The sequence below is a fragment of the Heptranchias perlo genome, chromosome 14 (genome assembly GCF_035084215.1).
Source record: "Heptranchias perlo isolate sHepPer1 chromosome 14, sHepPer1.hap1, whole genome shotgun sequence".
Taxonomy (NCBI): Eukaryota; Metazoa; Chordata; class Chondrichthyes; order Hexanchiformes; family Hexanchidae; genus Heptranchias; species Heptranchias perlo.
Window position 1 is genome coordinate 63,285,625 of NC_090338.1, and position 26,258 is coordinate 63,311,882.

Below are 26,258 nucleotides of genomic sequence, written 5' to 3' on the forward strand. Positions count from 1 at the left end.
TCCTTTCAGCTGTTGCAGGTTGATAGCCACACTGTCCACTAACTTTATAATGCTTCTGTGCTCAGAAAGTAAGCTTTTTAAAACAGTCCCTGTGAGGTCTGCATCCCTTGGCTCCTCAGATGAAAGAGGATTCAAGCTGGCCCTTCAGACAGCTCTGCCTTCTCCACCACCATCTCCTCCTGCTCACCTGTTCTTTGAGAATCACCTGGTGCACCTTCATCACTGTCACTACACAATCCCCTGGGTTGGATGCATATGAAAGCCTTGGGTGGTAGGACTGAGTGACATTGCCTGTTATGTGTCAAGTGCTTGGAAGGTTCCGCTCTGACCTGCTGTGATTGCCCATGTTGTAGATATAGAGAAAGGAAATAATACACTGCTTGAGTCACGTGCAAAATGAGTTACATTAGAATTTTTTTTATTCATTCATGGGATGTGGGCGTTGCTGGCAAGGTCAGTATTTATTGCCCATCCCTGATTGCCCTTGAGAAGGTGGTGGTGAGCCACCTTCTTGAACCGCTGCAGTCCGTGAAGTGCTGTTAGGTAGGGAGTTCGAGGATTTTGACCCAGCGACGATGAAGGAACGGTGATATATTTCCAAGTCAGGATGGTGTGTGACTTGGAGGGGAACGTGCAGGTGGTGTTGTTCCCATGTGCCTGCTACCGTTGTCCTAGGTGGTAGAGGTCGCGGGTTTGGGAGGTGCTGTCGAAGAGGCCCAGATGGTAAACACTGCAGCCACGGTGCGCCGGTGGTGGATGGAGTGAATATTTAAGTTGGTGGATGGGGTGCCAATCAAGTGGACATACCTTCGTGTGTTTCAATGCATGCATTGATGAGTGAGTGGATAAAGAGAGAATAAAAAGGATGATAAAAATGGTACAAGCTCTTAACTTGGTTGGGGGAGCTTCCTGCTTCCTTATCCTTCACCCATTCCACAACTTCTATGCCAAGTAGCTGAAGTGCCATCTCTTCAAAACAACTGAGGGGCCAGTAGTTGCATGGCCCTCCTTCCGTGCAAGTCCATAATCAGTGCTTATGTGTCACCCTGTTCTGGAAGAAGAGAATTACAGGGAATAGTTTATATAGTAAGGAAGAAATACAGAAATAATGTGTTATTGTGAAGGCAACCGAAGGAGCGATTACATGGACTTGTGTCATGCAAATACATGAATACGCAAGGAAAGTAGAGTGGAGCTTCCTAGGAAGGTTGTGAGTGAAGTCATGAGTACCTAATGCAGGCAATACACTGCCTGGAGCTCACTTCCTTGATGTTAATAAAATAGGCCGTGTAAGTCTGATCATGACTCACCTCCAAACAAATCGTTAGATTTTACATGTGCATAACTTGCTTCTGCCCTAGTACATGCCTGGGTCAGAAAATCTATCCCATGTGTACACACACTTCTGTATTACAAGTAGAACTACCCTTGGAACGGCAAATATATCAAAGTGTCAAATAAAGTGTCAAAATAAATAATGTCCTTTAGGGAAGGAAACCTGTCGTCCTTACCCGGTCTGGCCTATATGTGACTCCAGACCCACAGCAATGTGGTTGATTCTTAATCAAGCCACTCAGTTGTACAATCTCGCTACAGAAAGTCACAACAAGAATAAAACCAGACAGACCACCCAGCATCGGACCACTAGGCACCGGACATGACAAAGGCAAACCAAGCCCAGTCAACCCTTCAAAGTCCTCCTCACTAAAATCTAGGGACTTGTGCCAAAATTGGGAGAGCTGTCCCACAGACTAGTCAAGCAACAGCCTGACATAGCCATACTCACAGAATCATACTTTTTAGCCAACGTCCCAGACTGTTCCATCACCATCCCTGGGTATGTCCTGTCCCAGCGGCAGGACAGACCCACCGGTGATGATGGTACAGTGGTATACAATCAGGAGGGAGTGGCCCTGGGAGTCCTCAACATTGACTCCGGACCCCATAAAATCTCATGGCATCAGGTCAAACAGGGGCAAGGAAACCTCCTGCTGATTACCACCTACTGCCCTCCCTCAGCTGATGAATCAGTGCTCCTCCATGTTGAGCACCACTTGGAGGAAAGTCTGAGGGTAGCAAGAGCACAGAATGTACTATGGGTGGGGGACTTCAATGTTCATCACCAAGAGTGGCTCGGTAGCACCACTACTGACCGAGCTGGCCGAGTCCTGAAGGACATAGCTGCCAGACAGGGCCTGCGGTAGGTGGTGAGCGAAGCAACACGAGGGAAAAACCCACTTGACCTCGTTCTCACCAACCTACCTGTTGCAGATGCATCTGTCCATGAAGTACTGGTAGGAGTGACCACTGCACAGTCCTTGTGGAGACGAAGTCCCGTCTTCACACTGAGGACACCATCCAATGTGTTATAAGAGATAGAGATAGGAGCAGGAGTAGATCATTCGGCCCCTCGAGCCTGCTCCGCCATTTAATGAGATCATGGCTGATCTGATTTTTACCTCAAGTCCACTTTCCCGCTCTTTCCCCATATCCTTTGGCTCCCTTGCTGATCAAAAATTTGTCTAACTCAGCGTCCACAGCTTTTTGGGGTAAAGAATTCCAAAGATTCATGACCCTCTGGGAGAAGAAATTCCTCCTCATTTCCAACTTAAACGGGCGACCCCTTATTCTGAGACTATACCCCCTAGTTTTAGATTCCCCCATGAGGGGTAACATCCTCTCAGCATCTACCCTATCGAGTCCCCTCAGAACCTTGTATGTTTCAATAAGATCTCCTCTCATTCTTCTAAACTCCAATGAGTATAGACCCAACCTGTTTAATCTTTTCTCATAAGACAACCCTTCCATACCTGGAATCAACCAAGTGAACCTTCTCTGAATTGCCTCCAATGCAAGTATGTCCTTCCTTAAATAAGGGCAGCAGAACTGTACGCAGTACTCCAGGTGTGGTCTCACCAGCACCCTGTACAGTTGTAGCATGACTTCCCTGGTTTTATACTCCATGCTCCTAGAAATAAAGGCCAATATTCCGTTTGCCTTCCGGATTACCTGCTGCACCTGTATGTTGACTTTTTGTGTTTCATGTACGAGGACACCCAGATCCCTCTGTACCGCAGCATTTTGTAGTATTTCTCCATTCAAATAATATTTTGCTTTTTTATTTTTCTTCCCAAAGTGGATGACTTCACATTTTCCCACATTATATTCCATCTGCCAATTTTTTGCCTATTCACTTAGCCTGTCAATATCCCTTTGCAGACACTTTGGGCCCGATATTAGGAGGGTGGCGGGTTCGCAGCGGGGCGTCGACTGGGCACGTGGGTAACGCGCCCAGTGAAATCGGGGTGCTCCGCGTGGATTCGCAGGCTAATTGGAGCCACTTACCTGTGCTTCCGGGTTTCGCGCTGGAAAGCTGCGCAGCGGGTGGACTGCGCATGTGCAGCATGGGCTGTCAGCTGGACGAGCCCTATTTAAAGGGGCAATCCTCCACTGACTGATGCTGCAGGAAATTGGAAATATTACAGCATGGAGCAGCCCAGGGGGAAGGGCTGCTCCCAGGTTTAATGATGCCTCACTCCAGGTATTGAATGGGGTGAGGAGGAGGGGGAGGACAGAGATCTTCCCCCCGGCGGGCGGGAGGAAGCGGCCTGCCTCTGCCACCAAGAAGGCCTGGCTCGAGGTGGCAGAGGAGGTCACCTGCACCACCAACATATCACGCACCGGCATACAGTGCAGGAGGCGCTTCAATGACCTAAGTGGGTCAGCCGAAGTGAGTACACTTACTCATTTCCCTACCCTCCGTCTGCCACATCTCCGCCCCCACCCCACATCTCCTTCTGCACTGCCAACACTACTCTATTACATCACTCCTCACATCTACTCAAAGCTCATCCTCATCTTAACTGCACTTACTCACCTCGCCAGTACTCATCCTGCCACTACCACTCAACCCAATCCTCATACAATCTCATGGCTCTATCTCATATTCACCCTCTCATGCATGTCTTTCATGGTCAGCCTCACTCAACCTGCCACTACCTGTGCTGCAGCCACAGGGCATGCATCACATATGTGCAGTAGGAAGCGTAAGGCAAACGTGTCGTGAGCATGAAGGGGATGCACAAGGGTGTTTGAGGGTTTGTCATGGTTTTTACCTACATTTAATTTCTGATCAACTCACACAACATATTATATTGTCACCACTACTGCCACATCTTTGCGAATCTTGTCTGGTTTGTGCAATAATGCCCTTTCCTGAGGATCACTATGAGGACCCACAACTGATGCCACCCATTGTGTCACTGCAGAGTGGGTGTAGGTGTATTTGCAGGGCTCTTTTGTGCAGACGACTGAGAGACGTCAGCGATGTCCCCGGTGGCACCCTGGAAGGATGTGGAGGAGAAGTTGTTGAGGGCAGTGGTGACTTTGAGAGCGATAGGTAAGAAGATGGTGCTCGGGCCAGCCGGGAGCAGCTCCGCATGAAGGAGACTGCAGATGTCCATGACTACTTGCCGAGTGACTCTGAGCCTCTGTGTGCAGTGCTGCTCAGAGAGGTCCAGGAAGCTGAGCCTCGGTCTGTAGACCCTGTGGCGAAGGTAGTGCCTTCTGCGACGCATCTCTCTCTGCCGTTGCCCTCCCTCCTGCTATGCACTGTGTTGTGGGGCTCCACGTGTCAGAGGTGGATGGCGTGTCCGGCGAGGCTGGTGATGCTGTTCGTCCTCCGAGGAGGTCATGACTGCAGCTACGGCGGCTCCCATCCAGAAGATATACATTTGAGGGGGTCCGCAAGGTAGGTAAATGTGTCTGGACACCGGGGTAACTGTGCAAGTTGGTGAATTTTATTGTTGGGAGGCGGGTGGTGGAGGCCAAACTTTGTCCAAAGTGACAGAGTGGCCTCCTGCAATGAATGAGGGTCTCCCCCACCCCCGACCTGTCAAATGGACCTTTGCAGCTGCCACAGGCTGATGGCTGCAACACGTCCATTTCAACTGGGAGTGTTTCCCCCAGTACGGGAAACAGTCCCAGTTGTTTGGAAAATCCCACCCCTCCTAAAATATCATGTTAATCAGGTCTCTAAACGAACTGAAGTACCTAAATGATTACCTTAAGTGGCACCCCGCCGGCTTTAATTGCCGGTGGGAGTCCCACATGCGGGGGCTGCGCGCGCATGTCAGCGCGTCACTGGGGAACCCAGAAGTGGGCGGGTTGGAGCCGGGCTCTGGACCCGCACCGGGAATCCCCGATTTTCGCAGCCCCCCGCCACGAACGCACCCGCTCGGGGGTGCGAAAATCGAGCCCTTTGTGTCCTCATCGCAACTTGCTTTTCCACCTATCTTGTATCATCAGCAAATTTGGCCACAAGACACTCTGTTCCTTCATCCATCATGTTGTGTGGCATTACCACCATACTAAATGGGATAGATTCAGAACAGATCGAGCAGCTCAAAACTGGGCATCCGTGAGGTGCTGTGGGCCATCAGCAGCAGCAGAATTGTATTCCAGCACAATCTGTAACCTCATGGCCCGGCATAGTCCTCACTATCATTACCAACAAGCCAGAGGATCAACCTTGGTTCAATGAGGAGTGTACAAGAGCATGCCAGGAGCAGCACCAGGCGTACCTAAAAATGAGATGCCAACCTGGTGAAGCTACAACACAGGACTACGTGCATGCTAAACAGCGGAAGCAACATGCTATAGACAGAGCTAAGCGATTCCACAACCAACGGATCAAATCAAAGCTCTGCAGACCTGCCACATGCAGTCGTAAATGGTGGTGGACAATTAAACAACTAACGGGAAGAGGAGGCTCCGTGAACATCCCCATCCTCAATGATGGCAGAGTCCAGCACACGAGTGCAAAAGACAAGGCTGAAGTATTTGCAACCATCTTCAGCCAGTAGTGTCGAGTGGATGATCCATTTCGGCCTCCTCCTGATATCCCCAGCATCACGGAGGCCAGTCTTCAGCCAATTCGATTCACTCCACGTGATATCAAGAAGTGGCTGAGTGCACTGGATACAGCAAAGGCTATGGGCCCTGACAACATTCCGGCTGTACTGCTGAAGACTTGTGCTCCAGAATTAGCCGCACCTTGAGCCAAAATCTTCCAGTGCAGCTATAACTCTGGCATCTACCCAACAATGTGGAAAATTGCCCAGGTACGTCCTGTCCACAAAAAGCAGGACAAATCCAATCTGGCCAATTACCGCCCCATCATCTACTCTTAATCATCAGCAAAGGATGGAAGGTGTTGGTGACAGTGCTATCAAGCGGCACTTACTCACCAATCACCTGCTCGCTGATGCTCAGTTTGGGTTTTGCCAGGACCACTCGGCTCCAGACCTCATTACAGCCTTGGTCCAAACATGGACAAAAGAGCTGAATTTCAGAGGTGAGGTGAGAATGACTGCCCTTGATATCAAAGCAGTGTTTGACCGAGTGTGGCACCAAGGAGCCCTTGTAACATTGAAGTCAATGGGAATCAGGGGGAACAGTCTCCAATGGCTGGAGTTATACCAAGGCCACCAACAACCACTATTCGCAACCCCTCAGATAATGAAACAGTCCGTGCCCGCATGCAGCAAGACCTGGACAACATCCAGGCTTCGGCTGATAAGTGGCAAGTAACATTCGCGCCAGACAAGTGCCAGGCAATGACTATCTCCAACAAGAGTGTGTCTAACCACCTCCCCTTGACATTCAACGGCATTACCATCGCCGAATCCCCCACCATCAACATCCTGGGGGTCACCATTGACCAGAAACTTAACTGGACCAGCCATATAAATACCGTGGCTACAAGAGCAGGTCAGAGGCTGGGTACTCTGTGGCGAGTGACTCACCTCCAGACTCCTCAAAGCCTTTCCACCATCTACAAGGCACAGGTCAGGAATGTGATGGAATACTCTCCACTTGCCTGGATGAGTGCAGCTCCAACAACACTCAAGAAGCTCAACACCATCCAAGACAAAGCAGCTCGCTTGATTGGCACCCCATCCACCACCCTAAACATTCACTCCCTTCACCACCGGCGCATCGTGGCTGCAGTGTGTACCATCTACATGATGCACTGCAGCAATTCACCAAGGCTTCTTCGACAGCACCTCCCAAACCCGCGACCTCTACCACCTAGAAGGACAAGAGCAGCAGGCACATGGGAACAACACCACCTGCACGTTCCCCTCCAAGTCACACACCATCCCGACTTGGAAATATATCGCCGTTCTTTCATCGTTGCTGGGTCAAAATCCTGGAACTCCCTTCCTAACAGCACTGTGGGAGAACCTTCACCACACAGACTGCAGCGGTTCAAGAAGGCGGCTCACCACCATCTTCTCAAGGGCAATTAGGGATGGGCAACAAATGCTAGCCTTGCCAGCGACACCCACATCCCATGAACGAATAAAAAAAAACTAACCTGAAATGACTAAGTACCTAGTAGAATCATTGAGTGGTGCAAGAGCAGACTGCACTGATATTTTCTCCCAGTCTAATCCCACTCTTCCACTTATCCACATACCCCTTCATATTACTTTTTCAAGTAACTATGTAAGTCTCTTGTAAAAGTATTTATCATCTCTGATTGAACAACAGTTTGTGGCAAAACATTCCTTGTTCAAACCACTTTGCCATCTCAATGACCAATGGAAACAATTGAAAACAATTTTCTACACTATAACCCTTCATAATCTTGAAGAATTTTATGAAGTCACCCGTCAATCTTCTGAGCTCCAGTGAAAAAAGTCCTCATTTCTTAAGTCTCTGCGTAACTGTAATTCCTCATCCCTCGTAACACTTTAATGAATCTACACTGCCTTTTCCAATACTTTTATATCTTTCCTATAAACGAGGTACCCAAAACTGTATGTAACGCTCCAATTGTGGCTTAACTAAGATATTATTAGTGCCAACATGGCGAGGTGGTTGCACTCTCACCTTTGCGTTGGAAGCTTATGGGTTTAAGGACTTCAATCTAGGGCTTCAGTACTTCATCTAGGCTTATATTTCAGTGCAATAATGTTGGAGTGCTGCATTGTCAGAGGTGCTGTCTTTCAGAAGAGATGTTAAACTGAGGCCCTGTCTACCTGGATATAAAAGATTTCAAAGAGGAGCACGGAATTCTCCTGATTTCTTGGCCTACATTCATACCACCACCAACACAGAATAACAGGTCTTTTATTTCATTTACTATTTATGGTGCTTTGTGCACAGATTGGCTGCCACATTTGCCTACATAATAACAGTGACAATACTTCAAAGGTAGTTTATTGGCTGTGAAACTTTTTGGGGTGTCCTGAGGATGTGAAAAGCATGATGTAAGTGCAAGTTCTTTATTGTACAAGTTCAACATTGCCTCCCTGTTTTGTATTATAAGCCTCAAGATACAAAACCGATTCCATTGGTCTCTTCTTGGCCTTGACTACTTCCACAGCCACATTTAATAACTTGCAAACCAAGGCCCCACTGCTGCTAAACTCCATTTACATTCTTATCGTTTAAAGTGCACTTCCTGTCCCTATATTCATTTCCAAAATATATTACTTCACATTTCTCTATATTGAACTGGATATGGCAACTTTCTGGCCATCCTATTCTATATATGTCCTTTACAGTTCTCATCACAATGTCATATTCCTCAATTTAATTTCATCCATAAATTTCAATGTTGTTCTCACCATTCCTCAGTCCAGATCATTTATATTTATAGTTAGTAACAATGGCTGCAACACAGATCTCTGTGGAACACCATTCACAACATCCTTACTAAGCAATAGAGGAGGTAGTCTCACTTCATTTTGCTTCAGAGTCGGTTTGGGCCTTCACATCCGGTTTATAATCAAGCTCACATTGGTGCAAATCGCTTGCGGTTTCGTATTAACAGTAAACTTGTGAAGTTTGAATGCTGTTAAAAAAAGATCCTTATTCTGAATGGCAAATTGAATAAACTAACTCAATATAGCATTTCTAATGCAAAATTTAGTTATTCAAAATAATGGTTGAATTAAATCAGGTATTTTTTACTTGCATGATATGGTTTCCAGTTTGGTTCACAGATATACAGTTGAGAATTTGAGAATCTCTTTTCTATCACATTGTAATAGTCAGGATTTCATTTTTCTCACTAAATTCGTAAGATTGATGATCATTAGTCAAAATGATTGGATCTGTTCTTTTGGGTAGTAACATGTATTTACTTGTTGAATTAGATGCACAAGGAACCAGCGATTAATTATTGCATACCTGACCACCAGAAAATACTTGAGGAAACTATTAAATACATGGGTACAATGTTAGAAGATATGGACAAACTATATGGTAACTATGATATATTTAACGGAACAATTGATTTGTTAACTCAGATTTAAGACAGCAAATTATATTGGGTATAGAATCACTTATTACACATTTCTGGGGAAGATGTTATGACTTAAATTGATAGATTCTCATTTAAATAGCATTTTCCATGCTTTTATTTTTTCTCTTTCCCCATCAGTATTCACTCTCCCCTCCACCTCTCCTGAAGTTGTTGACTGCTTGCAGGCACACAATTGCACAGTCATCAGTTGCCTTCCGTTATCTGGTGCAAGTAGCCACTAGTCACATGTGATCTGAGTTACTAAATACCAGCAGGATATTTGACAATGGGAGGACATCACCGCCGAGCCAAATCTGGTCCTCACCCAACATCCACAAACAAACACATTCAGCAGGGATGATAGATCCATCCTCCTGCAAGCTTCCAACACTTGACACATTCGGCGGGAGGTCACAATGAATAGTAAAATAGGCTCAACCTGGAAGTTTCCACTGGACCAACCATGCTCTGGGCAGATTCCTAAATATGAGCTTACGGGTACGGTAGCATAATGGTTATGTCACTGGGCTAGTAATCTAGAGGCCTGGATAATCCAGAGATGTGAGTTCAAATCCTGGCACAGCAGCTGGGGAATTTAAATTCAGTTAATTAAATAAAATCTGGAATAAAAAGCTAGTATCAGTAATGAAATGACCATGAAACTACTGGATTGTCATGAAAACCCATCTTGTTCACTAATGTCCTTTAGGGAAGGAAATCTGCCTCCTTACCTGGTCTAGCAATGTGGTTGATTCTTAACTGCCCTCTGAAATGGCCTAGCAAGCCACTCAATTGTGCAATCCCACTCACCATACAGACTGCAGCGGTTCAAGAAGGCGGCTCACCACCACCTTCTCAAGGGCAATTAGGGATGGGCAATAAATGCTGGCCTTGCCAGCGACACGCACATCTAATGAATAAAAATAAAACATTGACCCAGAAGCTTCAGTAGGCGATAGCTCAATTTTCACCCTATGTTAAGTTTATGGGTCTTTTTATACAAAGTTGTGGATCTCTCTAACGTTTCCTATGCATCTTGAAACTTGATATCAAATAATGAATTTCACAGGGGCTTCTGATAGCCGAGTGTTGATCTGGATCTCAAACAATCTATCTAAACTTTAGAGGGTTTAAATTTATTCTTATTGATAGCAGCTTACAAATAATAGCTGTTCCCCTGGTTGATATAGGAACCAATATTCATTTACATTCTTTATTGCAAGGTTGTAGAGGATTTTTTTCATTTTGTTCTCAAGATGTGGCGGCACACTCATTTATTGCTCATCCCTAGTTGCCTGGAGAAGATGGTAGTGAGCCTTCTCCTTGAACTGCTGCAACCCTTATGCTGCTCCCACAATGGTGTTAGGTAGGGAAGTCCATAATGTTGACTCAGTGGCAATGAAGGAAAGGCAATATATGTCCAAGTCAGTTTAGTGTGTGACTTGGAGGTGATGATGTTCCCATGATCTCATTGCTCATGTCGTTGGTGGTAGAGTTCATGGGTTGATAGCTGCTAACGGAGTAAGCTTGGTGAGTTGCTGCAGTGCATCCTGTAGATAGTACATACTGCAGCCATAATGCACCAGAAGTGGAAGGGGTGGATATTGAGTCCAATTGTAGGGGTGCTACGCAAATGGTCTGCACTCTCATGGATAATGCTGAGTTTCCGAGGTGTCGATGCAGCTGCACCCATCTATGAAAGTGGTAAGTATCCCATCGCACTCCTGACTTGAGCCTTGTAGATGATGGAGAGGCTTTGAGGAGTCAGGAAGTGAGCTACTCATCACAGAATAATCAGTGACTGCCCTGCTCTTGTAGCCATATTGTTGATGTGACTGGTCCACTTCACCTTCTAGTCAGTGGTGACTCCTGAGATATTGACAGTTTTGATACTATTGCCATTGAAGGTCAAGGAGGAGGTGGTTGGGCCTTCTCTTATTGGAGATAATTATTGCCTGGCACTTATGTGACACAAATGTTACCTGTCACTTGCCAGCCAAGCCTGGATGTTTTCCAGGTCATAGTTACTGAAAATGTAGAGTTTCTAGAATTCTGCTAAAAGTGTTCAAAATAGTAATAGTAAAAGTCATAACAAGTACAAATAACCTTTGGTATTTTTCACAATCAAAACTAATAAATAAAACTTTATGCTAACCTATTGAAATAAGTATCATTTTCCTGTCAAATGCTTAGCATTTTTGGTATCTGTTTTGCATTTCAGTGCAGACACAGCTTCTCCTGTGTGACTTGACTATATGCTTCAATTCTCCTGCAACAATGGAAGCAGTCAAAAGTGGTGAAGAAAGTTACAAGCATCATAGAGAAATATCAGACCAGCACCAGCATTAAAAAATAAAAAGAGGTTAACTTACAGGCCCCGAATTTTGACTATAAACTGCATTAAACAATGATTTCTTGTCAAGATGTTGGGAATCTTGTGAAAATGTGTTTGTCTTCTGTGTGTTCTTTCTGCTGCAATGTTATCTATTCAGGTGGTATTCCAGAATAAAAGTGAGTCAGATTTTTGTTGTGTTTTTGTTATTGTCCTGTGTTTACAGACTACTGCCCTTAAGAACATGTATAGTAAGAGTAAAACAAAAACTGAAAATTCTGGAAATACTGAGCAATTCAGGCAGCATCAATGGAGAGAACAGATGAGTTAAGGTTCCAGGTGTGGACCCTTTGTCAAAACTGGAGGATATTACAGATGAACAGCATTTAAAAAGGAACAGAAAAAAGGGAATGGGAAGGAAAAACACACACACACATGAGAAAAGAAATAGTGCCTGTGAAGTGCTTAAGTGGAAAACAAGAGATGGTTAAATGGCAGAAGTGATATTAGCATTAGACAATAATGAGGCATAGTGGGAGAAATCAAGAAATTTAAGATATTTGCAAGACATGGAGAACATGTGAATTGTCAAAGCAAGTGAGGGATGAGGCAGGTGGAAATGGAAGCACGAAAAACTGGCAAAGTGGAGATGTGTCCAGCAGCCCAGGAGGCTGGGAGAAGAAAAAAGTAGGTCAACACCAAGGGTGCACACCAACCCACCAGAATGACGTTCCGATGGGGGAGGGTCCCAATTCACTCACTCACTCACATCGCCAGCACTTCCTGCCAAAGAGATAAGTGGGCGCTACAGTTGAGGCCTGACATTACGAAAGTCAGTAATAAGACCAGAGCTTTTTGTAACAAAAAGCTACAACAGACAAAGAACGCAAGAAAAGAAAGGTTCTACCTTAGGACTGCAGGACAATGCAGAGGGGTTATTCTGTGAAAAGTATGATGACCCACCAAGGTAGGATAATGTTGCACATTCATTATTTTTAAATCATAAGTGAAGCCAGATTGCACCAATTGAACGAAGCAGCTGTGGTCTTACCTATCGCTCTGTATGTTTCTACTCACTAGAATAGAGCAGCTTACAATTCAAAGAAAGCTTAATTTTATCTAATGTTAACTCAGCCCACCTTGAGAAAAATTGAAAAAGTACCTGTTCAAAAGACACGAAAATCCAGTCCAGATAACAAGGGAGTTTTATTGTTACACCCATGGGTTCCGCTATCATACAAGTAGATATAGAGCAGTGTGAGTTAAGACCCATAAAAGTAAAAGGCTCAGACCATTTATGGGAGAAACTGATGCCCCTGAAACTGAAGAAGTATCTACAACAGGCTAAAATTTGTAACATTGATTTTCGTTGGTGACATTTCTCTATAAAAAGCAAAGTGTGGGACTTGATGTTCTCGTCATATGGAAGATGAGATTGTAAATAAAAGAAAACTTATATAGATTCATCTTCCACAATTTATGGCAGCTGAACTGACCAAAATAACTCCTCGTTTTATAATTCAACTATTCTAATTCGTACATTTTTACTTTTGACCTTATACTTTCAATGGATCACATTATTTTGCATCATAACAATGGACTTATGGACAATGAGATTGATTGTAAAGATATGATAATACTTGACTCTATGTGGTACTTTTCGTCTAAAAATCTGGTGTGCTTTTTATGCTTTGTTCCATTCTGGCCAGATGTGAATCCAAAATATTACACAGGAACAGGAGTAGGCCATTCAGCCCCTCGAGCCTGTTCCATCATTCAATTAAATCATGGCTGATCTGTATCTTAACTCCATCTACCCATCTTGGTTCCGTAACCCTAATACCCATGCCTAACAAATCTATTAATCTCAGTTTTGAAATTTTCAATTGACCCCCAGCCTCGACAACGTTTTGAGGGATAGAGTTCCAGATTTCCACCACCCTTTGTGTGAAGAAGTGCTTTCTGACATCACCCCTGTAAGGCCCAGCTCTAATTTTAAGGTTATGCCCCCTTGTTCTGAACTCTCCCACCAGAGGAAATAGTTTCTTTCTATCTACCCTATCAAATCCTTTAATCATCTTAAACACTTCAATTAGATCATCCCGTAATCTTCTACATTCAAGGGAATACAAGCCTAGTCTATGAAACCTGTCCTTATAATTTAACCCTTTTAGCCCCGATATCATTCTTGTGAATCTGTGCTGCACCCCCTCCAAGGCCATTATATCCTTCCTGAGGTCCAGTGCACAGTACTCTAAGTGGGGTCTAACCAGAACTTTATATAACTGTAACATAACCTCCACCCCTTTGTATTCCAGCCTTCTTGAGATAAAGGCCGATATTCCATTAGCCTTTTAAATTATTTTTATACCTGTCCACTAGCTTTTAATGATTTCTGTACTTGGACCCCTAAATCCTAGCTTCTCACCATTTAGAAAATACTCAATCTATCTTTTCTTGAGTCCAAAGTGGATGACCTCACACTTTCCCACGTTAAACTCTATATGCCACAGTTTTGCCCACTCACTTAATCTATCAATGTCCCTTTGCAACTTTCTGCTCCCATTTACTGTACCACCTAACTTAGTGTCATCAGCAAACTTAGATATACGGCTCTTTATTCCTTCATCCAAGTCATTTACAACTTTAGCGAAAAGCTGTAGCCCCAGTACAGAAACCTAGGGGACACCACTAGTCACATACTGCCAATTTGAGTACATACCCATTATCCCTACTCTCTGTCTCCTACCCCTTAACCAATTCCCTATCCAAGCCAACAAGTTGCCTCCAATTCTGTGCGTTCTCTATTTTGTTAACAGTCTCTTATGTGGAACCTTGTCGAATGCCTTCTGAAAGTCCATATAAATAACATCTATAGACACTCCCTTATCTACCACGTTAGTTACCTCCTCAAAAAATTCAACTAGGTTCCCTAGATATGATTTACCCTTTATAAATCCATGCTGGCTCTCTCTGATCAGCTCATATTTGTCCAAATGCTCAGCCACTCTGTCCCTAATAACAGATTCTAGTAACTTACCCACAACTGATGTTAGACTAATAGGCCTATAATTTTCTAGTTTATCTATTTTTTTTCCTTCGTTCATGGGATGTGGACGTCGCTGGCAAGGCCAGCATTTATTGCCCATCCCTAATTGCCCTTGAGAAGGTCTATCTTACCCTTCTTAAATAGTAGAGTGACATTGGCAATTTTCCAATCCAAGGGGACAATTCCTGAATGGAGAGAAATTTGGAAGATCATGACGAGCGCATCAACAATTTTCTCACCTATTTCTTTTAATACCCAGGGTGGAAATCATAGGGTCCTGGAGATTTGTCTATCTTTAATAAGAGTAGTTTCTTTATCTCCATTTTTTTACTTACATTGAATCTAGTTAGTTCCTCCGCTTGATTTATTTTTATTTTTCCTTGTATCTCTGGTATTTTATCCTCATCCTCTACTGTGAAGACCGATACAAAGCAGCTATTTAGTAAGTCTGCCATTTCCTGATTTCCAATTACAATATTTTGCTATATCTCCCACTCTGTCTTGACATCTCCATCTCTGCCTTTGTTCTCTTTCCCTCTTCATCTTAATCAGCTCTATACTTCACTTTGCCCTATTCTTCCACAGCCTAGTGTTTCCTTTTCTGCCTTTCACTTTTCCTGCTGTGCCCTTTCTCTGTCTTCTCTCCTATTCAGCTCTGCCCTTGACATTTCCTCACTGAATCCCAATGTTATCTGTGCCCTTGTTCATTCCTGCCCTGCCCTGGAGCACAACACAAAGTGCATCAGTGACTGGCAAAGGCAGGGAAAGCTGATTTTTTACCATATATACATTTATTTTAACTTGAAATTGAAAATATAAATATTTAATAAATTATAAGTAAGGAAAATACTTTTAAGTTCAATTTTTTTCGCAGTGAGCTAAGTGAAACATCAGGTTGTGACAGGTTGAAGGCTTATATAAGAACATAAACATAAGAAATAGGGGCAGGAGTAGGCCATATGGCCCCTCGAGCCTGCTCTGCCATTCAATAACATCATGGCTGATCTTCTACCTCAACTCCATTTTCCCACCCTATCTCCATATCCCTTGATTCCCTTGGTGTCCAAAAATCTATCGATCTAAATTTTCAATATACTCAACAACTGAGCATCCACAGCCCTCTGGGATAGAGAATTCCAAAGATTCTGAGTGAAGAAATTTTTCCTCAGCTCAGTCCTAAATGGATGACCTCTTATCCTGAGACTATGATCCCTGGTTCTAGACTCTCCAGCCAGGGGAAACAGCCTCTCAGCATCTACCCTGTCAAGCCCTCTAAGAATTTTATACAGTTCAATGAGATCACCTCTCATTCTTTTAAACTCCAGAGAATAAACACTGAAGATTGAAGATGCAACACTGCCAAAGATGGATGAATTGTGTAATGCAGGCATGATTTGTGACTGCGTGACTTTGTGATTTTACCCCATTTAAATTAATAATGATGTGTCACACCAATGTATGTTCTTATCTATTTCGCTCTGCTCTTTTCCTACTGTCTTTGTTTTAATTTGTAATGTTCTCTCTGTCTTCTTCAGCTTTTCTGTCTCACTTGTATTCTTTCAGGTGGAATATTGTGGGTAGCATGAAGGATAAGAAATATTTTCTGGTGGTGGCTGTGAGACACTGGATTGGAAGGCATCTGGCCAAAGGTGGGAGGCAGAAGCAGGAAGATGGGAAGGGGCAGGAAAGCAGGGACATCTGGGGTGCTCGGGTTGCGAGGTGCTCAAAGGGAGATTAAATGGTATGGGGTAGGAAATAATGGATGCTTATGGTGAGAAGTGGTAGGAGGGAGAGGAAAGGATAACGGGGCACTGGTGGTGATGTGCAAAGGCTTGGCTGAAGAGATGGGTTTTGAGCAGGTTTTTAAAGAAAGAAAAGGTGAGATGTAAGTGTTTATGGAGGGAATTCCAGATAGTAGGATCCAGGTGGTCGAAGGTATTATCATCAGAGGTGAGGTGTAGGAAAGAAGGGAGGGAAGCACTACAGGCCACAGTCAGAAGATCGGCGTGTTTGGGGGAATGTAGGGCTGGAGGCAGCTGTGGAGATAGGGTAGGACGAGATGATGACGATAAAAATTTTAAATTTGAGGCGTTGGGGATTGGGGAACCAGTGTAGGTCAACAAGGACAGAGCTAATAGGTGAGCGAAACAGGAAACTTGCAGCAGGTTGGACAAGTTGGAATTTATAGAGGGTGGAATATGGAGGCCTGGGAGAGAGATTGTGATCAAACCCTCTGGTCGGAATCCATTTGCAGGACAGCACAAACAGTGTCCACTTGCAATACATTAAAAGAAGGGCAAATTAAAATCAATATTCAAAAGCAACAAATCATTTCATGTCTACACAAATGCAATCCTAAAACCTTTGCAAAATCTTGGAGAGGTTGTGATGGAGAGGCCGCAATGTTTCATATTGCCTGATTGTACACAAAAGAGGAAGAGATACACAAAAGAGTGTTTGGGGGAGAGTAGGGCTGGAGGATGGTGCGGATCCAGGGTGGGACGAGGCCATGGAGTGATTTAAAGACAAGGATTATCATTTTAAATTTGAAACAGCGGGACATAGGGAGCCAAGGTCATCAAAGCCATGGGTGATGTGAGAACAGGACTTAGTGCAGAACAGATATGTACACCGGAATTTTGGACAAATTGGAGTTCATGGAGGTTGCACTACTGGCAAAAAGACACTATTATTTTTAAACTTTACAATTTGACTTATATTGTGAAGGGACTTAATGGCTCTTGTTATTGACCTGTGAAAATTTTTTGAGATCTTGTTCTGCCGGCCACCTTTGCTATATATGGTATGAGTTCATGGAAGTAAAATTGTCATATTGCTCTTCTGTTGGAGTGGTGAGAAAAATGCCTTCAGCCTGATATTAGACCTGCAATATAACTGAGGCATTAGAAACATGAAGCATGTACACACTGGACGGGTGTCCATCGGCAAAGTTGGAAAATTAAGATGTGGCTGTGATTATTAGTCATTCACTGAAACTATTTAGTCAATGTAAGGCAATTAACAAAGCTAATTAGTAGCACTGTCACTTTAACTGGAGAGGTTGTAATCTGGAGGAATCAGTTGGTATCAGGTGAGGATGATTATAAAAGCAGGCTGTAAGGGTCAGAAAGGAGTTTTCTGTTACCTAACAAACAGAGCAATGAAAGCTGTAGTGTGGTTACAGCAGCTTTGTTGGTTATGAGTTGAGGCAAGTTATTTTAACCCTAAGTAATCCATTGGCAAGGCCAGCTGGTGTAATGTATGTCATTCTGGGCACCTTCAAAGGACATCAGTGGGGAAGGAGAATTTCAAGACTTAAAGCTCACCTGTGTGGAAAGGCTCAGAAGATTGAATTTTTCACTAGAGAAAAAGTAGAGCAGGAATGTTCATAGGTTTTATTTTGCTTAAATGTGTGTAATGTTGATTACAGTCACATGTTATCTTATCACTTCTGTTCCTGCTTTCAAATGCCTACTAAAGATTTTGTCTTTTGACCATGCATTTGCCCTAAAGCTTTCATTTGCCTTTTTCTGTGTATATTCTGTCTACCACCCTGGAAAGTACTGAGATGCCTCTCTATGTATGTAAAGAGAGCTATAGAAGTGTTGTGTTGATGTTTAAATCATTGTGTGTATGTTTCAGAAAGGTTCCCCACTTTATCTTCTCTTTCCAGTGGAAAATAGTTCCAATTTTTAGAACCAAATATAGGTTTTCAAAATTATCAAAGATTTGGAGTGTCAGCTGTAGAAAAATTGTCAGTAAGAAAGGGGATGTAGATTGTGCATTGTCATGAGAAGTTAGTAAGAATGTGTTCACAGGTTATTAGAACATTCAATGTTCTATCATATAGTGTCTGCCTCAGTAGTCACATGACATTATTTTAAATAGAATTGGATAAGTATTTCAAAAATGATCTAAATAAATGGGGAAAGAACAAGAAAATGGGATTGGAGTAGATAATTCCAGTTAAAGAACTACAACAGGCATGATGGCCCAATGGCCTACTTTTTGTATTGAAAGCACCTCCAGTATCTTGTTCAAGTGTAAGCTTGAGTGTTGATGGGTTATTCAACTATAGAGGACATCACAGCTAAGCTCAATTTTGTTCTCTTGTAACATCCACACACATGTACTTTCCATTAGATGGCAGTCAAGAGTTGGAATCCTGGCTTATTTTCTCCCCTCTTTTTCCAGACCAGGGGTTTGGGGCAATTAAACCTGATGCAAGCATTTTGTCAGTCACCTTTTATTGGTGAATAAGACAATGACTTGCAAAACAAATTGAAATTTCCTTTGAATACAGCTGCATGAGAGGAATGGTGCTCTGTCGCTGCTGCAGTGTAATCTTATGGACACTAGATGCCCCCATGCTATATAACAAGATTTAGCACTGCACAACAGATATTCAGATTCTCTTCAGGATTCTGATTTCATACAAAGCAATGAGCTGGACTTTGCTGTAAAAATAACAGTCAGGTGAACAGTGCTCACTTATTTATGTGCAAATCGAACAGTAACATCTGGCAACTGTACACGTGCAGTTAAACGGGTAAATTGAGATGCGATGCGCCTCCAAAGGCTGCACGAAAATGGTATCATCTGCCTCACCGTTCAAATATATCGAACGGCATGAAGTTTCTGTACTTGCCACATAGATGTGGACTAAGAATTAATACATAATTTGCGACATATATATTCCTTTAAGGCACAAAAACCCAACAGGAAAAGTGGTCCAACCGTGGTTGACGAGAAATTAAAGATAGTATTAAATCAAAGAAAGAGGCATATAAAGTTGCCAGAAAAAGGAGTAAACCTGAGGATTGGGAGCATTTTAGAATTCGGCATAGGAGGACCAAGAAATTAAAAAGAAAGGGATAGTAGAATATGAGAGTAAACTCGTGAGAAACATAAAAACAGACTGAAAGCTTCTATAGGTATGTAAAAAGGAAAAGACTGGCGAAGGCAAATGTGGATCCCTTACAGACAGAGACGGGAGAATTTATAATGGGGAATAAGGAAATGGCAGGGAAATTAAACAAATACTTTGTGTCTGTCTTCATGGAAGACGACACAAAAAACCTCTCAGAAATACTAGAGAACCAAGGGTCTGGTGAGAATGAGGAACTGAAGGAAATTAGTATTAGTAAAAAAATGAGTACTAGAGAAATTAATGGGACTGAAAGTTGATAAATTCCAAGGACCTGATGATCTACATCCCAGGGTTTTGAAAGAGGTGGCTTTAGAGATAGTGGATGCATTGGTTGTCATCTTCCAAAATTCTATAGATTCTGGAATGGTTCCTGCAGATTGGAGGGTAGCAAATGTAACCCCACTATTTAAGAAAGGAGGGAGAGAGAAAACAGAGAACTACAGACCTGTTAGCCTGACATCAGCAGTAGGAAAAATGCGAGAATCTATTATACAGATAACAGGACACTTATAAAATAATAATAGGATTTGGCAGAGTCAACATGGATTCATGAAAGGGAAATCATGTTTGACAAACCCATTGGAGTTCTATGAGGATGTAACTAATAGAATAGATAAGGGGGAACCAGTGGATGTGGTCTATTTGGATTTTCAGAATGCTTTTGATAATGTCCCACACAGGAGGTTGGTGAACAAAGTTAGAGCACGGGGAATTGGGGGTAATATACTAGCATGGATTGAGAATTGGTTAACAGACAGAAAACAGAGAGTAGGAATAAACCAGTCTTTTTCAGCTTGGCAGACTATGACTAGTGGGGTATCGGTGTTTGGGCTATATCAATGATTTGGATGAGGGGACCAAATGTAATATTTCCAAGTTTGCTGATGACTCAAAGCTAGGTGGGAATGTGAGTTGAGGAGGATGTAAAGAGGCTTCAAGGGGATATAGACAGGCTAAGTGAGTGGAGAAGCATATGGCAGAAGGAATATAATGTGGAAAAATGTGAAGTTATCCACTTTGGTAGGAAAAACAGAAATGCAGAGTATTTTTTAAATGGTGAGAGATTGGGAAATGTTGATGTTCAAAGGGACCTGGGTGTCCTTGTACATGAGTCACTGAAAGCTAACATGCAGGTGCAGCAAGCAATTAGAAAGACAAATGGTATGCTGGCCTTTATTACAAGAGGATTTGAGCACAGGAGTGAAGATATCTTACTGCAATTATATAGGGCCTTGGTAAGACCGCACTTGGAATATTGTATACAATTTTGGTCTCCTTACCTAAGAAAGGATATACTTGCCATAGAGGGAGTGCAATGAAGGTTCACCAGACTGATTCCTGGGATGGCAGGATTGTCGTATGAGGAGAGATTGAGTAGACTAAACCTGTATTCTCTAGAGTTTAGAAGAATGAGATGTGATCTCATTGAAACATACAAAATTCTTACAGGGCTCGACAGGGTAGATCCCCTGGCTGGGGAATCTATAACCAGGGGTCACAGTCTCTGAATAAAAGGTAGGCTATTTAGGACTGAGATGAGGAGAAATTCCTTTACTCAGAGGGTGGTGAATATTTAGAATTCTCTACCCCAGAGCGCTGTGGAGGCTCAGTCATTGAGTACATTCAAAACAGAGATTGAAAGATTTCTAGATATTAAACACATCAAGGGATATGGGGATAGTGCAGGAAAATGGCGTTGAGGTAAAAGATCAGCCATAATCTTGTTGAATGGCAGAGCAGGCTCGAGGGGCTAGATGGCCTACTCCTACTCCTATTGTGTTCTTGTGTCTATTCTCACCACAGAAAGTTAAGTCATGTGCTTTCAAATCTACATACTCCTTTAACGGTGTGGTAAGTCTTAATGACTGCCAAACAACCCCTCTGGGCTGAAAATTTACAAGTGTGACATCTCATTCCTTCAGATTTTAATTATTGTTGGACATTTTTTTAAAAATTAAATAAGTTTTTTACTTTTTCTTTGTGTCTCTGTTTCTTAATTCAGTCTTGCTTGCTTACCCTCTCTCGCTTTCTGTAGCTGATTTTGACATTGAATTCTGTATTCTAACTTACACTTCCTGATTCAGTCTCTGCACTGCTCATTAATGATTCTTCAATCTGACTGGTTAAGGGGAAAGGCAGCTCCTTGCCCTGTTCAAACAGGTTCCAGATGCCCTGTAGAGGGCGCCGTGCTGAATGGATCTCTAATTTTCAGGAACTTGCCGTACAAAAGCTCATTCGCCGCTCACAGCAGAATCCGGCTTATTGTTTAAAAAAAAATGTACAGAATTATTCATTTAGTTCCAACTTTCATTGAGGCTTGCTGCTGCTACCCCCATGCGTCTTTGTATCATTGTGACTCTAACTTGCTTATTGAATGGGTACCGTCTCCATGAAAAAGCTTTGGTGAAACCTTTTCCTTGGGAAGGAAGAGCTGTATATCATTTTTGTTACAATCATGCATTTCCACATGATCATGTCCATGTACATAAATCACTAAAAGCTAGTAGCAGGTACAAAAAGTAATCAAAAATGTTAATGGAATGTTGGCCTTTATCAAAAGGGGACTGAAGTACAAAGTGGAGGAAGTTATGCTTCAGTTATACAGAGCCTTGGTCAGACCCCATCTGAAGTACTGTGTTCAGATTTGGACACCGCACCTGAGGAAGAATATATTGGCCTTGGAGGTGTAAAGTGCAGATTCACCAGAATGTTACCGGGGCTTAAAGGATTCAATTTTGAGAACAGGCTGCGTAAACTTGGTTTGTATTCCCTTGAGTTCAGAAGGTTGAGGAGTGATCTGATTTGAGATGTTTAAAATGATAAAGTGATTCAATAGGGTAGATACAGAGAAACTATTTCCTCTGGTGAAGAAATCCAGAACAAGGGGGCACAATCTTAAGATTAGAGCCAGGCCATTTTGGAGTGAAATCAAAAAGCACTTTTTCACACAAAGGGTAGTGAAAATTTGGAATTCTCTTTATACACCCCTCCCCCCCCAAAAAAAAAGGCTGTGGATGCTGGGTCAGTTGAAGCTTTCAAGACTGAGATTGATAAGGGTATCTAGGGAAATAGATCAGAGGAGAGTAAATGGAATTGAGGTACAGATCAGGCCTGATCTTATTGAATGGCAGAGACAGGCTCAAATGGCCTACTCCTGTTCCTATGTAGGTTAGTTTTCAAATCTGCTACAACAATGCATTGGTGTTACTGACAGATGTCTCTTTATGTCTACTCCTATACAATGACCTTTAGGTGAGAAGCCAGATGCATGACTAGTCAACAACGTAAGCAACAAAGTAAAGGATCTGAGGAAGATGCTGCTTCAGAATAAACACCTGATGGAAAATAAAGGCTTTTTCTTCACGAAAAAAATGTAAGTACAATGGAAATTGGGGAAACCTAAGCCTCATAAAGATATGATGCATCGTCAACCAAAATTACTCTCAGCCAGAGGCTATCTTATGTCTTATTGTTACAGAAAAGAATTGGAACACTAACTGTATTGGCAGAAATCATATGGTGCATTGCTATAGTGCTAAGAAATGTGAGCCTGTTTGATAACATTCTGCAGCTGTACTAGTCTGAATTCTGCCTGTCTTGCCAGCCCTTGACTGAAGGAGGCAGAGTCTTCCATGAAAGGGTTTGGGAAACATTTCCTGTGTTTTTGTAATGATATGTTGAAGTGTATCTACATGTCATTTGAATGTGACATCTGTGTAATGAAAATTATAGCTCATCTCCTTAAAGCAAAATATTTGCCAAGCACCTTTATGAAGCCAAGGCCCTTGTAAACACGAGTGTTTAATAGGTGAATGGGATGCGTGAGTCTGTAATTACTATATAACATACTTTGCTCATGACAAGGTGCAGACCAGTATTATGGGTAAAAGCATACAGTATATATTCAACACAATTCCATTATCATTTCTTTCTGAGTAGGCTATTTAATTTTATTGTCAATACAATGTTTTTGTTTATCAATGTAACAACATTTCTAAATGTTCATTAAGGTCATTAGTGCATAAGTCAGCAACTTTTGATGGCACCTTCCGTGAATCACTAACGCTTTTGATGTTCTAGATCTTGATTCTATATTTTATCATCTGATTACTGCTTGCTCCTCTGTAACTACTTTTGAGTCAAGATCTTAGTTCTGTTGTCTTGATTAGTCAGATGAGACATTGAAGGGAGTTCACAAATTCATCTTGATATGTTCTATGCTTCAAAACCAAATCATAGGAGAAAGACTCTAGAAGATGGTTTGCTACAGGATAGCACCAAGTAAATTCCTGTAACTCGGCTACAATAAGAAATGGTGGTAAGACCAGAAAGTCTCATGAGTTATCGTTTAGTTCTGCAACATTCCCTCATCTCTTGTCTGCAGGGGTATTGTTGCAACATGGAAATGCAATCTAAAGACTGGCTTTGTGTTCCCTTCACCTGCTGGTGAGGCTTTCTGTCAAGCAGCACATATCGCCATCCATTTGGGTGAGGTACCAGAGGCCTCGCAACACACCAACATGAGTCACTGTCTTCAGGGGAAGGAACAAAACAATAAGAGGGTACACCTTTTCAACAAGATGTCAGTATTCAATGGCTTCTGACAAGTTCCAAAACCATGCACATTAAAGCAAATCTAAAATTAATAGATTAAGGGGTAGAGTTTCCCCTTTGGGCGCAATCGGGAAATTGCATCCGAAATTGCTCTGGTCAGGTTACAGTTCAAGTTTCCTCTAAAATGCATTTGCATAATCACAAACTTAAACTCTTCCATGAACCAGTGCAATCGGGCAGTATAATAGAACGTTAGTTTTTTTTTTCTTTGCATTAAAAATATTCCATTGATGTATTTAAGAGTGGTAACCTGCTGCAGTTTTATTAATACAGCTGAAAATAGGTTTATCACAAAAAAAGCATTTTTAATGTGTCCAGCCCTCCACCTGTGAGTAATCTGATCTTAAATCACTGAAAATGACTTTTAAAAAAACTATACTAAACCATTTACCAGTTTCATTGGTGAACACTAGTCATTTTCTTAGTAAATTAAATATTTTGATATGTAAAAACTTTTAAAATGTGCCTACCAGTGCATGTGCGTCTAAGAAAATGAACGCAATTTGAAGAGCTTCCCTAACCAGCGCAATCGGCGGAAACTCGCAATGTCGACCTGGGGGTGTGGCCAGTTTTGTGGATGGGGCCTGATCCGGGCAAATTGAATCTTACCCCAGCGCAAAAAATTGTGGAAAACACAAATGTAAGTGCTTTTGGGCGTAACTCACTTACGTGTAAAATTCCCCGATCTTTTGCGTGGTTCGGCCGATTCTGCCTGGATTGTGCGGATATTACTGGCATAAACGAGCGGAAACTCTACCCGTAATTCTTTAAAACAAGAAATGTTAAGGAATTACATGCTGTTGTTCTATTTAAAGTATATAGCTTCTCTGATCCTGTATTAACCTTTGCTCAGAGGCATTTTCTGAAATATCTCACCCAGTGAGCCATTCACAAATATTTTCCCTTAATAGTGAATGGGTCCCAGGGGAAGAAGGAGAAAAGCTCGGACATGCATTTGTCTGAGGTATGGGCAAAATGTACCCAGTGGCAGCAGATAAAATGTTACTTTTCCACCTTCTGTATCTACCAGTTTTCTCCCCTCCTCTGAGAGGCATTGACTCCTTGTTGGGTTTGGCTTTTCAACCTAAAAATGTGCCAGCCAAATCTAACCCTGTACCCTCACTCGAAATCCACACAAAGTATATGTTACAAATTTGGGTCTGTTGTCGATACCTTCTCTGGTTCAGTGGCACCACTCACTCCCATAGATGATCTGAGGGTCTTAATTTATATGAGTTGACTCTCTCTGCATTATACCCTGCTTGCATAATTGAACCCAGGAGTGTAACAATAGTACCCCCTTGTGATCGGATTCAGATATTTCTAACTTCCCCTGCATTGTATCCTTCTCATAGCCTTTTTCTGGGCTTCACTGCCTCATAACTTTTGTTTCAAAAACCTGGCTGCTAGTGTCTGACTCTGTGTTTTAACCCTTGTTGCTCACAGCTTGAAAAGGAAGGGTTGGTAGACCTCCTGCAGAGTGCACAGAATCAGTGACTTCCCAACATAATGGATCTGAGGTCCTATTGATTACCGAGTAAAGTTAATAAATTGCTTATTGTTTATAGTCTATGAGGAAACGGTCAAAATTAGCTCATTAGCATCTTAACTGCCAATCATCTCCCCCTCCTTTTTTAATGGATGAATGCATTATGCATTAAAATATAACACTTAAAGTAACTCTCTTTTTCCAACTCCCTTCTGTGGAAAAACGGTCAAAAGATCTTGAACCAGTGCACTTCCAACAATGAAGCCGGGTTTACTGGATAACAACAACTTGCATTTATATAGAATTCCTCATTCAGAAATATATCTCCAAATGATTTACATGCAGCCAAAAAAAGACACCGAGCGAAAGGCAATACAGGTAGATGGAATGAGGGGATGGGGTCAAAAAAGGCAGGAGAAAAGAAAAGCTTTGCGAAGACTTTTGAAACCAGCAAGAGAGGAGGTAAGACCGCAAGACAATGGCATACCAGCTGAAAGGATGACCACCAATTGTGGCATGTAGAAG

The 26,258-nt window shown here is 42.5% G+C and overlaps 1 long non-coding RNA gene across 1 annotated transcript in view; it reads right to left on the reverse strand.

Moving 5' to 3' along the window:
* Nucleotides 1-26,258, reverse strand: part of LOC137332180 (uncharacterized) — an 83,415-nt gene that overhangs the window by 11,803 nt on the left and 45,354 nt on the right. The window lies entirely within an intron of this gene.